At 39.5% G+C, this 13,041-nt stretch overlaps 1 protein-coding gene across 5 annotated transcripts in view; it reads left to right on the top strand.

Moving 5' to 3' along the window:
* Positions 1-13,041, top strand: part of Dnm3 (dynamin 3) — a 474,394-nt gene that overhangs the window by 74,886 nt on the left and 386,467 nt on the right. The gene's annotated exons all lie outside the window — the stretch shown is intronic.

The raw sequence follows: 13,041 nt of genomic DNA, 5'->3' as shown, positions 1-13,041 counted from the left end.
TTCCCACCAGCAATGCAGATTTCCCCTTTTCCCCACAACCTCTCCAGCTTAAGTTGCCATCAGTGTTTTTGATCTTGGCCATTCTTACAGGTGTAAGATGCAATCTCAGAGTTGTTTCGATTTGCAATCCTCTGATGACTAATGATGTTGAACATTTCCTTAAGTGTCTTTCAGCCATTTTAGATTCCTCTATTGAAAGTTCTCTATTTAGGTCTGTACTCCATTTTTTATTGGATTATTTGTTCTTTTGATGACCAGTTTCTTGAGTTCTTTGTATGTTTTGGAGATCAGACCTCTGTCTGATATGGGGTTGGTGAAGATCTTTTCCATTCTGTAGGCTGTCGTTTTGTCTTATTGACCATGTCCTTTGCTTTACAGAAAGAAGCTTTTTAGTTTCAGGAGATCTCATTTATTAATTGTTTCTCTCAGTGTCTGTGCTGCTGGGGTTATATTTAGGAAGTGGTCTCCTGTGCCAATGAGTTCAAGTATACTTCTCACTTTCTCTTCTATAAAGTTCAGTATAGCTAGCTTTATGTTGAGGTCTTTGATACATTAGGACTTGAGTTTTGTGCATGGAGATAGATATGGATCTATTTGCATTCTTCTACATGTTGATATCAAATTATGCCATTTGTTAAATATGCTTTCTTTTTTCCCATTTGATATTTTTTTGCTTCTTTGTCAAACATCAGGTGTTTGAAGGTGTTTGGATTAATATCTGGGTCCTTGATTGAGTTCCATTAGTCCACCTGTCTGTTTTTATGCCAATACCAGGTTGTTTTCAGTACTGTAGCTCTGTAGTAGAGTTTGAAGTCAGGGATTATGGTGCCTCCAGAAGTCCCTTTATTGTACAGTATTGTTTTTGGCTATCCTGGGATTTTGCTTTTCCATAGAAGTTGAGTACTGTTCTTTCGAGGTCTGTGAAGAATTTTCCTGGGATTTTGATGGGCATTGCATTGAATCTGTAAATTGCTTTTGGTAAGATTGACCTTTTTACTATGTTAATTCTACCTACCCAAGAGCATAGGAGATCTTTTCATTTTCTGCTGTCTTCTTTAATTTTTTTCTTCAAAGATTTAAAGTTCTTGTCATACAAGTCTTCCACTTGTTTTGTTAGAGTTACTCCAAGACAATTTATGCTATTTGTGGCTATTGTGAAGGGTGATTTTTCTCTGATTTCTTTCTCGGTCCATTTATCATCTGTGTAAAGGAGGGCTACTGATTTTAGTATTAGAATTCTTGAATGAGGAATTTTCATCCCATTTACTGAGTCAAAAGGTTTCTTTTTTCTTTTCTACCAAATTTCAGGAGTTTTAATTTTCAGTCAATTGGTGTTTATTTTCCTCCTGACATCCTAAATCCTAACCGTGGAGGAAAACATTCAGAGGTTAAAAAAATAATTTGTGCTTCATGATTTTGAAGTAATTTAACTTCAATTCATTCCCCTCCATAGATACACAGTTAAACTTTTTTAAAAAATTTATTTTCTGAGCACAGAAAATACAAAGTTAGTAGTCAGAAACCACAAGGTTCCTTAGAAAGTGCAGTTAGTCTCAGAGGCTGAAAGACTGTTAGAATTAATGGGGGCTTGAGAATATATCCCTGCCGTCCTCACGGTTTAGAGATGTCCGAACTGGGTCTCTTACAGATTAAAGGGTGTGGTGAGCTCACAGCTGGCGCCCAAGCTGACTTCTTGCCCAGTGCCTTCCCACACCACCTCCTCCCTCTCGGCTGTGATATTGCCTGTCCAGATCTGCGATGCCGTGCCCTTGTGTGTGGTGCATGCTGCGACAGACCTCGTGACAATGCACACATTGATCTATGCACTTTTACCATTACGGGTTTTATTTTACTTGAAATTACAAGTGGAACAATTAGAGATGCGTCAGTGGAAAGGCAATGAAAGAGGGCCATTAAGGGCTAATAAATGCCTCTCCTCATGGGAATGGGGTGCTTTTCTTTTCTAAGAATTTGAGCTCTTTGCATTGGCGCTGTTAAGTGGCTAGAAATAACACTTGCCACATGCATGTGGAATACTCTGGATACCAGGGCGTTCGTTCGGTTCATTCTGTGTTTGAGTTGAGCACACTGTGGTTGGAATGTGTGGTGAGTCTTTTGCTGGTTTTCGAGATCATTCCATGTTCTGAATTAACCCTATCCTGTGTAAGGTAATAGAACAGTCTAGAGCGTTCTCAGGATCCTCATCTTTACATAGTTAGTGACTCTCCAGAATGCAGGAGGAAATGTGAACGGTTGTGGTGTCATTTTGATTGATTTTTCTCTCAGGCAACTCACAGTTTAGGCATAGTGTAATAATGAACTGGATGCAACTTACCCTTAAACCAAATGCCTATTGCTAGCAATAGACTATCACCGTTTGTTGATATGGAGAGATACCCATTTTAAGAATATGATCAAACAATTAGTAAATAAATCTTAAGATAACTTACTATGCTTATGAAAAAAAACAGCACTGATTGAAGGTTGTGATAAGAGTTAATATTTTTCACAGGCAGTGGTGGCGCACACCTTTAATCCCAGCACTCGGGAGGCAGAAGCAAACAGATCTCTAAGTTTGAGGCTAGATTGATCTACAGAGTGAGTTACAGGACAGCGAGGGCTACAAAGATAAACCCTGTCTTGAAAAATCAGAAAAACAAACAAACCCGGAGGTAATATTTTCTGACCTCTTGTTGTGCGCTAGGTGTTACTATAAGTACTTCAGTGTCCTCTACAATTTCAAATATGCAGAGTGCTGGGAAAACCAAATATTATCTTTGTAACTCAGTTAGTAAAACTTAGAACTCATTTATTGGCAAACATCACCTCTGTATCACAGTTTGCGTTTAGCTCTCTTAGTGAGCCGCTGCATTTACTTAACTACAGATACAGACATGTTTGATACCAGGTATTGTTTCAGATGTATTCAACTTGAGCTTTTATTCTTTCTTCTTCTCCTCCTCCTCGTCTTCCTTCTCTCTTGCTGTCTCTATGTGTATGTGTGTAGGCATGTGTCTGAGTGTGTGTACCTACCTCATATATGTTTGAGTACTCACCTGTGTTTGTGTGCATGTGCATGTGTGTACCTACCTCATATCTGTGTGCATGTACATGTGTGTACCTACCTCATATCTGTGTGAGTACTCACCTGTGTTTGTGTGCATGTGCATGTTGTTAAACCTACCTCATATCTGTGTGAGTCCTCACCTGTGTTTGTGTGCATGTGCATGTGTGTACCTACCTCATATCTGTGTGAGTCCTCACCTGTGTTTGTGTGCATGTACATGTGTGTACCTACCCCATATATGTGTGAGTTTTCACCTGTGTTTGTGTGCATGTGCATGTTGTTATACCTATCCCATTATGCACCTTGAGGTAGGAGAGAGATGGAACTTATGGGTTCCAAAGATTTTATTAAATTACCACATAAGTGGGTCACCGATCTGTCAGGGCTGTAGGATAAGGAGCCGTGTTTCTCCTGACAGCCCCGAGCAGGGCCAGAAGTGGGGCTTATAAGAACAAAAATCACAAACATTTTTTGCGAAGTTACAGTCACCATTTTCACCAATCAGAAGTTAAACACTTTCCTTGTGTTTTCTCTATTTGTCAACCAATATACAATGCAAGCCTTTCAGTGCAACCAATCAGATTCCTTTGTTCTATCTGTTGTTAAGAACTGCCAGGTTTCTAGAGGACTAAAGATGTATAATGATTATTTCTATGGTTTAGGGAGGAGGTTGGTCAGCCATTGGAAAGTTTTCAGCTCCCCAGTGGTTTGGGAACCTGAACTTTATTTTTCCTTACAGTTAAAATGGAGTCTGAAGCCAAAATGGCAGTACATAGGCCAAAGTGCTTTTGCCTGCTACTTTCAATGTATATATGATTGTTTCTGAATTTGGGGACCCTAGGTTGGTATAAAAAAATATTTCCTCAATTCTTTGACTTAATCCACTGAGGCAGGTTCTCTCAGTCAAAACAAGCTCACCAATTTGTCCAGTCTCTCCAGCCAGCTTGCTCCGGAGAGTCTCTCTCTGTCTTCCAAGCTGGAAGTATGGGTGAGCTGCCATGCCAACTTGGAATCTGCATGGGTCCTAGGGACCTGAGCTTTAGTCCTTAAATTTATTAGGTAGTCAGAAGAAATTTATTGACCTCTTTTTATTCTTATAAGTTCTATTGGCTGCCATTAATACACTTTAGAATTTGAAGATTTAGTAATAGTTTCCATAAACTTTCATTTGGAACATAGTTTTATGAGCAATTTATAATAAAAAATAACAAAATTCTTACAGTTATCTCTCTTGCGCGCACACACACATATCAGCTATTAGTATTGAGTGATTTCCCTCTTTTACTCTTTCCTTCCTTAAATACCAGTAAATGGTAAAGGATTATGAAGGAAAAGCTAACATATAAGAAATGCTTTTAAAGTAAGAAAATAAGTATTAGAGCCCATGCTTTGAGTTGGCCCACTCCAACAACCACCCCATTTACGACGTGCTGGAGCGTGCAAAGGGACTGGTCCTGTGGAACCATAGGTGCGGGATCTCCCTGACTTGGGGCAACAGCAGGACACCCAAGAGGAGTTCCAGTGAGGATCCAGTATTGATGGTGAACCAAAGCCAGAGGCCTTGGAGCAGACCAACAACTCACTGCAGTGGAGAGTGGCAGGCAGGTAAAGCTGAGCAGAGGAAAGGGTCTATGTTGTGACACACCTGGTTCCCAATGCCAACAGGACAAATGAAGAAACGATGGAGAGGCAAGAAAGACGGAGGGGCAAAGTGGTTGTTTAAACTAATATTTTTAATTTTTAAATTTTCTTTTCTGGGGGTATTGCAGGAGTGAAGGGTTGATATAGAGAGGGGCCGGGAAATGAGTGGTATCGGGGTGCGTGATATCAAATTTACAAAGAATCAATAAAAATTATCTTTTTTTTTTTTTTTTAAAAAAAGGCCTTGTACTCTGTCTTTTCATTGGTTGGTTTGGTCTGTTCCAGGTGAACTTTTCTTAGCCATTACTGTTTAGAAATAGAAAGGTTTGAGACCCAGTGCAGCCTCACAGGAAAAGAACAACAAAAATCTGTCGTCTGCCTGTTGGATAGGCCAGGTCAGGGTCTCACTTGGTCCTGTCCATCGTTTCTTGGGATGGAAATTCTCTCTGTGTTCTTCTCTTTTGGAAAGTCTGCAGAAAAACATGGCTTAAAGGACTGCATACTGAGTATTCTGAGTTCTCTTATGTGCTGGGCTGTCAAATATTATTAATAGGCCTGGTATGTCCTCCAAGGAGGTAAAATTGGTTTTTGAAGGAATCTTCTGTTTAAGTTTAAGCAACAAATGTGCACATCAAATCTGCTGATATGCCAAAATCTATGATATCGGATTTTAAAAGAGAAATTTTCGATGGGGGAAAATCAAATAATGTTCTCATAAGGAGGCTGCGATGAAAACCACATTGCTAACAGTAGCCTCAGGCAAAGCATCGCTCCTTCCCTCCGCTTCCCAGGAAGAGTCAGGTCGAGTCCATTGACTTGTAATGTGATGACCATCCTAGGCTCTTTCTGACGGGTTTTCTCTGCTGTCGTGGTTATGAGGTTTCCATCTGCAGGGTCGTCTTGCCTGGTGGATCTGATTGCTGCGGCTCTGGAACCACAGATAACTGACAGGGAGAAGAAAGGAGAGGAAGAGAAAAAGTGTATGTTTGGGCGAATCAAGCTCTGTTATAGGAACCATCGGATGCCACTCAGCAATCTCCAAAGACATCTTCCTGGGCAGAACACAGGGAGGGGCACCGCGTTCGCAAGGCAGTCTGGGGGATCCTGGCCAACGTACTTATCAGAGTTAGGCATGTTGCCATCCCCAGGGAAATTTGGGTTGTGTTTATAAGAAAGGAAAAATGGGCATTGGGTAGGCGACTAGCAGCCTACTTAGTGCTCTCTCCTGCTGTTTATTTTCACATTAGCTAAGCAGAGTAAGGAATGGTGTGAGATTTGGGGAAGAAGTGGAGCATTTCTACTTTGTACTAAGACTCGCTAATCTGATGTTAGAACTGCCAACGGAGACTTTGCTCCGTCTTGCCTGGAACGGTTTCTCTCTGCCCGCCAGTTACCACAACCGTTCATAGTATAACCACTCAGAGGCTTACTATTAATTGTAATTGTTTGGCTAATAGCTTAGGCATACTACTAATTAGCTCTCACAGTTAATTAACCCATTTCTACTTATCTGTGTATCGCCACATGGCTGTGACTTACTGGTGATGCCCTGCCATGTTCCCCCTTCAACGGCTAACAGAGCATCTTCTCTCTTCCACCTTCTTTCCCTCCAGTATCTTTGTTTGGGTTTCCTGCCTGGCTCTATTCTGCCTGGCTATTGGCTGAAACAGCTTTATTCATCAACCAATGAGAGAAACACATATTCACATCATACAGAAGGACTCCTTGCATCATAAAAATTTGTAAATAAGTCTTTCTCTGAATGTGTGTCCTCTGGTAGGTGAGGCATAGTATTTGTAAACTGAGGACTGTCTTCATTCAGTTCCTAGATTTTGGATAGAGAAATTTTACATTCTAAATGCTTCAGGGGGAACTATCAACTCACGATTAAATGAGTTGATGAAAATGTATTGCTTAGCAATTTTGAGTTTTGTGGATGGATATTGGTTTTTGGATAGAAAAAGGCAGCATTCTTCCTGTAGTTGTTTTCTCCTGTTTCCCAAATGAAGTGATGTTGGTAATGGGTACTTTATAGAGTGACTGGCATCAGCAGCCTGTGATCTTTTACAAATAAATAAGTGCTAACATCCTTAATGTGGCCAACAGTGTATGTGGGGGATGGAAACTGCAGTGGAAATTTAAAAAAAAAAAAAATCTGTGGCTCTTGGCGTTATTACTTGCTAGAGTTGAAGTGGCACTGTAGTGGCTGCCAAGGCTCTGGGATTCAGGCACGCAAGTGCAGAAGCATTTTCACAGCACATTGTGTTCAGAGGCAGAATTAGGTTCAGGATCTCGGTGCTTATCGGGTCAGAGCAGGCAGTATTTAGTTCTCACCGGCTTGGGTTTGCTTCTCTCTCTGTCTCTCTCTCCTCTGTTTCTCTCAGTCCCTGTCTACTACCCTCTTCACCTTTTTGTGAAGTGTTTGAGATTTTGGCCTCATAGGGATTGTTGCAGAGGACAGACAATTATACTTGAAGGAATAATTTTAAGAGAGGGTTTTTTTTAAGGACTCATTTTCAAAAGTATGATATTTCTTGGATTAAAAAAAACCCTGTTTTTTTCTAATCCATTCCAAGTCTTCACACAGAGAGTAATATGGGTCAATGCTATGTTCCGTATTTTGTACTTTGGTGAATACTTGTTTTATTTTAAAAGTGCATATTAAAATAACAAATTAAATGATTTCAGCCTATTTTGGATAAATTGCAAGATCTTCTGCTGTTCTTTCATTTGTATAATTAGGTGTTTTCCAGTTGAAGAAGTAAATTCAAGACTACGTCCCCTGTGTGCTAAGACTCTAAGAAGCAACCAGGAGTCTTTCCAGAAGGGGAGATAGAAAGTATTAAATGTATTTAATTAAATACTTGGGCATTGAATTGAGACTTGGAGGAACACATGTGGCTGATGGGACAAATCTATGAACAGAACAGTGCTTGTTGGCAGAGAGCTTGGCTTGGGAGCCAAGGAAGGGCCTAAGGAAAGACGAAAGACTCTACACAGAGCAGAGAGCTCGAGTTTAGTCAACATAGAAGGTTAGATGAAACACAAGGAGCCCTATACCTGAGATGTATTTAGAGAGGTGTTAAGAGATAAATTATTTCATATGTGATACTAAGATTTGACTTTCATTTAAAAGAAAATGGAAAGTCAAGTCATGACTGAAAATCTGAAAAAGATGATATGGGACTTATCACTGTAAGTGATATCATGGATGGCTTGGACAGTGTTCAATTGGATTCAGAGAAATTATCTGTGGTATTATTATAGCCTGCTTGTTGGTTACCTGTAATGATTAAAATAAAGGAGAAAATATGATTGAAAAGATGCTAAAAAGACATAACAGCAGGACTTGGTGACCAATTTGGAGCAGGTGACAGAGGCCAATGGAGTCTAGCTTTCAAATACTGCTTGGACATATATGGATGTAGATGATATTGGTTATAACCAGGAGTGAAGAATGAAAAGCATGTTGGGTGATAATGAGTTGAATTTTAGTGATATTGATTCAAGACTTATCAGTAGAGAAATTTAAGTAGTGTGAATATTTATTATTATTATTATTATCTATTAATTTTGAGTCAGGGTCTCACTGCACCCTACACATCCCAAGCTGACCTTGAACTCATGGTTCTCCATCCTTGGCCTCCGAAGTACTAGAGTTACAGATGTGTGTATTGTGTCTAATGTTGTGTGATTTTTAAAAATATAGTTTAATATAATAATAATATGCCATAGTATATTATATACAATATGATATATGATATGATATTGAACAAGAGCTTGAGAGAGGGAAAGAGAGAGAGAGAGAGGGAAAGAGGTGCTGATAGTAGGACATGGTAATACTTTCTCTTCCTGAATTTTGTATCTTGATTGGTAGACCACTGTGATATTTATCATAACTTTTCCACAATCCTGTATTCCACATTAAAGCAGCCATTAAATTCTGAAATTTAGTTTTTCTTCCTTTCTGTCATTAGTGTCTTGGACCCAACTCTCACTATCATCTTGAATGACTGAGACTGGCCAGTATCTGTTTTCCTAATATTCATCTCCGTTTCAGCTCGCTCGCTCTCTCTCTCTCTCTCTCTCTCTCTCTCTCTCTTTCTCTCTTTTCTGGAATGTATATCTGTTAATTTAAAAGTCACCCTCTTGGTTTCTGTTGCTTCCATGGAAACAAGCACACACAATCATATGAACACTTCTGAGGTCTACTTCTTTTTCAGTCTCCTTCTGACCTTTAATATTTACAGTTACTTAATGGTCTATTCTACACTGGTTTCCTAGGCCTTTGAATTACACTCTAAAGGGCCTCCTATGTCATGTTTCCACTCTGAAATTTTGTCATGAAAGCAGAGTAAATGCCATTTGCTCTGTGTTGATCTGCACTCTGTGCAGAGCGTATCTATAGCAACAGCCATGCTTAGTCTAGTCCTTTGTATGTAGTTCTTCAAGACCAAGTTTACATATCATAGAATTAGCTACAAGAATTAGCTTCTAGGAGAGTCTGAGTTGTACCTTCATGTTTAGTTGTAAAAGGTTGCTAGACATTTATTTCTTGAACAGACCATCTGGTTAATGGTCACTTACCTCTCTGTGTTGGAGGAAGCTGTCCCGGAGACAACAGCTGTGCTCTCTTCTTGGAGCTTCTAAAGTCCAGCCATTTCCTATTGGCGAAAAAAAATAGTATTTCTTGGCAACTCAATTTCTGAAAAGGCTGGTAAGAAATGCTACAATTCTGTTACTTTTTTTAAATATTTATTTATTTATTATGTATACAACATTCTGTCTGTATGCCTGAAGGCCAGAAGAGGGTGCCAGACCTCTTTACAGATGGTTGTGAGCCACCATGTGGTTGCTGGGAATTGAACTCAGGACCTTTGGAAGAGCAGGCAATGCTCTTAACCACTGAGCCATCTCTTCAGCCCCTACAATTCTGTTACTTATATGGGATGATGGGAATTTTTATTTTTACTTTTTCTTAGGAATAACGAAAGCAAGAAAAACATGGACTTACTGTGAATAAACATATGCAAAGACTGGATAGATGGGTACTTGATTGATGTGTGTGTGTGTGTGTTAAATGGGATCTCTGGTCCCTCTTATCTCTCCATATGTTTATACTAAACTATAATAAAGAAAATACATGCATTAAATTAAAAGTACTGCTAGAGGTACAGCCATTAGCTCCCCTACTTTAGTGTAGTAAACTCATTTCCCCATAAGACTTGCTTATGAGACACAAAAAGCCAACTGTCTATTGCATGGAAGAAATGAAAATCAAGAGAACGATTGCACTCAGTGGTAATGAATTATTCAAGATTGTTTGTATCAGTGCCTGGCTTGGTGTGGGTGGAGGCAGGGGATAACAAACTGAGTGTTCCAAACCATTGCAGCTGCTCTGTACCAAGAGGGTAGTTCAAATGGGGTCTGTGGCCCCTTCTCTCATGTTCAATTCATAAAGTGTTAACATTTTATAAATAGGGATTTATGGCATTTTGCAAGAGAATACTACAATATTAAGGGGAGCACATCATGACCATAATGTAGCAATAATTACGGCAATATGGATGCACAGTTTTACGGCACTTGGGTTTGTAATGGGTTGTCATATGCTGCATTTCATTTAAGCCATATGAACTGGTTTGTAGTTATAATTACTGAACACATTTAGAGAGCATTTTGCCTGTGCAATGGTGGAGCTGGTTGAAATCAGTGTTCTCTGCCTCTCCTTTGAAGTTGTCTGCCCTCAGGAAATGTTCTGGGCATGAGGTTCTAATTTTGCTGCGTCATCAGAATGAGATGCATTTTCAGGGTACTAGACTGACCACCCACTTCTTTCTTAGGGAGAGATTTCTCTCTAGTGGTTTATTATGTATCATAGGCTGTGAAACAGGAGAGAATTCCAGGTAGCCAGACATGGTTACTCAATGTCTTCATCGTTGGTGAGAGTAGTTATCAGAGGCAGGCTGTGAGGGAGAAGCAGGCTGGATGTCTGGATCCATTCATTTCTCCTTATGCCACGTCAGGCTTGATTGACTAAAAAGAAGGTTGAGAAAAGCATTAGTGTATCAGTGAGTTTACTTTCAGCCAGATGCCTGAAAACTGCTGGTTGAGAGTGTTACATGCTCTCTCCTTTAGGTTAGTTGTTTCCAGTGGAGTTGTTGTTAAGTCTATATCCTGTGAATGTCCAGTCACGAACATGAGCACAAACAGGCTCCTGCGTGAGGGTGTCAAGTCAACATACCTTGTTTCATTTGCCTTCCTTTCTTTCTGTTCCTCTTTTATTGGAGAAATTTCAGTTTTTAAATGGCAGTATTCAGGCATTTATGACCCTGCGTTCCTCTTTGCCATCTCTAAAGCTTAAAACTTCATTCACAGAAACAGATTTTTTTTTTCTCAGTTAGAATTCTACTCTGGTGTTTTGTTTTCCCTTCGTTCATTTTGACTTACAAATGAACTTCTTCCCTCTTGGTTGTAGGCACAGAACATAGATGCTTTGTTCTGTTTTTGTTTCTTTGTCTGAGGCTGTCTGACTGTGCAGCTTAGCTGGCCTTGAATTCAAGGCTCTCCTGCCTCGCCTTTCTTGGCTGTAGATGTGTATCACTATACTTAGCTAATGTTTTTTTCTATGAATAAAAATTACTACTTATTTCAAGTGACATCTTTTAAGTTCAAGCACAAACATCTTTCTCATTCTCCTCTTTCAACAGCCTATAATGACTTCTACATGGTTCTCAGCCCTTGGGGCTAAGGAAAATGTCATTATCTTAGTTTAGGGATTGTTTGTTATGATGGACTATTTCAAAATACATTTTAGTACTTGCAAAATAACAGTTATAAAAGGAAATTTGTTTAATTTTTGTCTCTGTGACCCTCCACTGAAAGTATCAGTGTCTCTGATGGTTTGTGCTTTGGAATACTTCCTTTGACCTTTGTCTATTTCCAAAGTCATTGTGGCACTGAAATTTATTGTGCTGACGCTCTTTCTGAAACCTCTGTGGCTGCTGTATGCCAGTGTGACCGTGGAGTTGTTGGGCAGACCCCGGCGAGCATTAGGGTCTTGCAGGAGTTAGACTTTTCCAACGAGCACTATGAGTATGCATCACTGAGGCTGGGGCCTGGGCATCTGGAGTTCTAACTTTTAGATGATCCTAAAACTTCATTTTTGAGAAAGCCTGAGTCATTGAGTCAGTTTATTTCGAAGAGAATTCTGTGGCATTCCTCCTACAGGTACGAGGCATTCTAAATATGCTTAAAAACTATAATATGGTCAAGGCCTGAGGCCAGAGGATGGCAACATCAAGGCCTATCTGGGCTACAGAGTGAGCTCAAGTTCAGTTTGAGCAACTTAGTGGGACCCTGTCTCAAAGTAAAAGTGAAAAGAAGATACACACACACACACACACACACACACACACACACACACCAGTGGGAGAGTGCTCCAAGTTCAATACCCAGTACATAACAACAATTGAACAAAACACCAACACAGACAAAAAGCTGTGTTGCCGGTGTTTATGAACTCTTTGACACTGTAGAATCAATAATGATACACGTGATGTTGTCCATGTAATTTAATGCAATGCTTTCTTTGCTGGAGTTTATTAGTGTGGTGCATTCTATGTTAACATGTCATTTTCAACATGATCTTTTCCAAGAATCTCCCTCTTAATAGGAACAATAAGAAAAACTTAAATTGCAATATTTTTCTAGTGTTAATTTCTTATTTGTTTCTTTTAAAATTTATGTGCATTGGTGTTTTGCCATGGTGTTGGGTCCCATTGAAATGGAGTGACAGACAGTTGTGAGCTGCCTTGTAGGTGCTGGGAATTGAACTCTGGTCCTCTGGAAGAGCAGTTAGAGCTTCTAACCACTGACTCATCTTTCCAGTTCCCGCTAGTGTTAATTTCTACGACATAATAATTGCTTCCATTTGAGACCACATTTTGTGGGTCTTTTTATTTATTTATTTTTTGTGGGTCTTTTTATTGGTGGAAAATTTGAGGATATTTAGAAAATTTAGTTTAATTCACCCTCTTCATTATGGCCAGCATTTTATGGCACTAATATTGATGTTGAAGCCAGAGCCAATACTGGTTTTGCAGAAGATCTGGCATTAATTTCAGCATCAGGCCATTTTTAAAATTAATGCAGTTTCTCTGAAAGTGAAAGTGAACAGGCAACACGCAGACACTTAGGCAAGTCTTTATTAATCCTACCTAGGTAAATGAGTGGCGTTTTTTAGTGAGGAAATTATGCAATAACAGATCAGCTGCTAACACATGTTTTCTCTTTGAACTTCGCAAATACCTCTTTCATAGATGGGACTAGTG

The sequence above is a fragment of the Alexandromys fortis genome, unplaced genomic scaffold (assembly GCF_014885135.2).
Source record: "Alexandromys fortis isolate MF-2015 unplaced genomic scaffold, M_Fortis_MF-2015_v1.1 scaffold_97, whole genome shotgun sequence".
Classification (NCBI taxonomy): Eukaryota; Metazoa; Chordata; class Mammalia; order Rodentia; family Cricetidae; genus Alexandromys; species Alexandromys fortis.
This window is presented reverse-complemented; position numbering and strand designations above follow the sequence as displayed.